The sequence below is a fragment of the Talpa europaea genome (genome assembly GCF_964194135.1).
Source record: "Talpa europaea genome assembly, chromosome: 5".
Taxonomy (NCBI): Eukaryota; Metazoa; Chordata; class Mammalia; order Eulipotyphla; family Talpidae; genus Talpa; species Talpa europaea.
This window is the reverse complement of record NC_140071.1, coordinates 17,129,842-17,133,332: the sequence shown is the minus strand read 5'-3', so window position 1 is coordinate 17,133,332 and position 3,491 is coordinate 17,129,842.

Below are 3,491 nucleotides of genomic sequence, written 5' to 3'. Positions count from 1 at the left end.
AAAATATTTTATTTCAAAATTGAAAATCCTATTAAAACACATGTTGTCATTATGATTAGTTTTTAAACCACCCAAAGTGAAAAAGCACATATTTCAATAATAACCTATTAGAGAATAAAATCCTTACCAGCCTCCTTCAATTTTTGTATTGTATTATTTTTTATCAGGGTAACATTGGTTCCACTTTGCTCTACGTGCAACTGACACACAATAAAATTTATTCAAGACCACTTATTGAGCATCTCTAAGCATAGACCTTTGAATTAAGCACTGTCACAGAAAAGAGTAATAAGACATCAGTAAGCTTCTGGCCGAGGTATGTGTGAAGAGAAAGAAGGAAAACTCAGGATTCATTTCCAGGTCTCTGTAGGCAGGGCACCCCCATTTGGGGGAGACCCAGGGAAGTCCCTGCCTAAAGGAAGGGAAGCTGAAACTCGGGATGAGGAGGCAGCAGGACTTCAGTCAGGCGGCCATGTGCCAATCCTTATTGCTTCTAAAACAAAATGGAGAAATGACATTTTCCTAGCAGCTTTACTCCTGTATGGAAAGGAAGTGATGTTTGTGGAGTGCTAACTTGAACAAGCCATATGGTGGAAAGCTAAGATATGTCTAGATTCTTAAGGCTAGATTCCATGGGGTGCACATTGAAAACACTAAATGGTTATAATTTCTCTAGATATCAGCCAGGAGCTTTCCATGAGTGAGACCAGCTAGCTGAGGCTGAGGGCAGAATTGCTTGGGACTGTCCAGGGCATAGGCCATATTGGAAAGATGCGGAAAGAAGTAAAGGAACACGATATAGTCACTGACAGGAGAGGAGCGCCAGAGGGGAAGACAGAGATGCCTAATAAGGGAGTTTGCCAAGTGTCTGCCGTGACACGTGCAGTCTGTCTACCCACAAAATATGTGGTCTTGATACCGCGTGAAGGGCCGGAGGACTAGGTGCAACCTTAGAGGATGGAGAATGAGAGCCATGCTACCCCAAAGCCTCCTGTACTGGGTTACTCACTGGTGCCCATGCAGGCACTGCTGTGAGCACAGAAGACTGCAGCTCACTGGGAAAACTCTCTTCTGAATGGCACAGAACATTCAAGTGAACAGTATCTGCTGTCATTCCCTTGTAGACACATGGGGCTCTGTGTGCCTGGCACATGCACAGAGCTTTAAAGAAAAGGCCTGTATTATAACGGGGTCTTTGGGCAACCAAGGACATTCAGAGGTGCAGTCTATAAATTTAGATGTGGCTCAGTCCCTCTGCTTACACACACCCTTGAGAAGCACCCCCAGTCATTTCTATTCTGAACTGTCAGTAAGTTTGCAGTTAACAGAACTCAAGTATCAGCAAAGCAGCAAACTTCCCTTCTAAATTAGATTGTTCTTGTGGTACTGTTGAGATTAAGTTCTGTCTCTAGAGCTGAGTTGAGAAACACAGGAATGCAACAATAGGACAGCTGCCAGGTCAAAGATGGAAAATCTTTATGTGCGATCTTCCAAGAAGTGTGTTTACAAAGATAAGAGGAAATTGACTAACCTTTTGGATATTGACTCCTAATCTGTTTTCTTGACTTTGGTGGTCCCAGAAAGGATTGTCTGGATGACACTCCATTGATTATAGGTTGTGCAAAGAGGTGATGTTATTATTGTAGCAAAGCAATAAGCCAGTGATGATTTACTGGGTTCTGCCAGACCAGTATCATGAGAGCCAAATGTGCAGACTTTTGCATAAACCCACTCGCTTATTTCCATGTGCAAATACACTGGCACAGGAAGCCTAGCAACCAATGGGAAGTTCGGCTTGCTGTTGGCTTCCATTGATGGAATGATGGACTCATCACGAAATATAAGAGGGATCCTTTTATAATTGATACTAGCACTTGCCTTTTAAGATGGTAAGCATATTAAGCCCTATTTTTATCAGTGCAGTTGTCTTTCTTTGGGAAATAGAAACACATCGCTATTCGATGCTCACTTATTTGGCAATCATATCTCAGTTGGCTTTGTCACAGTTTTGTCCTTGAGTTTGAATGAATGCCAAAGATTACCTTTATTGGAGCAATCAATAAGGTGTCAGCACATACCCCTCAGCAAGTGGAAGACCTACTGATTCATGGAAGGAATGTGTTTTAGAACTTGAGGTCAAGTGCTCTTTCAGTGGATCTATGATTCAAAATAATGTTTTATATACAGCCTTATAAAAATAAATGAGTCAGGCATCCAGTAGTTGTTGAACACCTGTGGACACATGTAAATGAGACAGCATAAGGGCTGATGATGTGGAGGAAGCAAGGCAGCTATTCCTCTGAGATTTGTTGATCATCGACAGTGGAAGCCAGGAGTCAGAGGCTTCGTGCTTATTCAAAGCCCTTCTACTTGGTTAAATATAGTAGCTGCCACCTGAACTAAGCTGCACTGATTGTTTCCAAATTGTCCCTGAACGAGTCAGCCTAAGAAGGCTAGCCAGTGCAATAGCAGGTGTTATAACCCCTTCTCTGCATCTCAGAAGTTTCACAACTAGAGACTTACTTCTCACCATGTCACACAGCAAGGGATGCAGGCCCCTTCCATCTGTTAACTACTAAGGTCTGAGGACACTGAAGTCCTCAACTCACCTTCCTCTGGGCAGTAGTAGGAGAGAGAGAGAGGGAGGCAGGGAGAGAGAGACTGTGTTAATAGTTTTAGAACTCAGCAGATGACTAGAGTTTTCATTTCTGCCCACTGGCAGAGACCACAACTCCACCTGACCCTAGCTGATGTGACAGAGGTCAGTGAGGCAGCCTTTAACTCTGTGCCCAGAAAGAAAAGAGCCAAGTACTGATGGACACTCCTGTAAATGGTGTCCCGGGGTTCTAGCTGTGGGGGTAGGAAAAAGCAGGACTTAGAGAGGAAAAATGCTTTGGACACATTCTTGAGAATTTCCTTAGACTTGTCCACTTTCCGATATGCACATGGCTCGACCACAGTGCTGCAAAGATTCTCCCATCAGGCACTTGGCCAAAGCACTTCACTTCATCTTTCCAGGCTCAGTTGCCCCATATGTAAATGTGAAAGTTTGGACCAGAATCATCTCAAGTCTCTTGGCTCCTTTCATATCTAAATGCCATGATTCTGTTATTCCTGTTGTTTATTTCCTCCTGAGACAAATAAGCAAGGAGCCGGAGGAGCAATGCCAGGAGACCAGTAACTTATTTTTTATTTTTAATTTTAACTTCCCTTCTCTCTTCCTAAGCCTGAGTTTGTGGAATTCACAATGTGTGTTAGAAACTCAATGGTTACCAATACAGGAAGGATTATTTTTTATGGTAAAGGCTTTTGTGTTTGGATGAGCAACACATTCACACATATAACACACATGCATATCCCGCCACAAAAAAATGTTTGAACAATCTTGTGAAACATGTTCTCCTCCTACTGCTCCTGATCTGTGTCTGCATTAGTCAGTTTGCACTGGCAAGTGCTCTAGCTACTGTAAAGTGAGACAGGGAGCCAGGGGT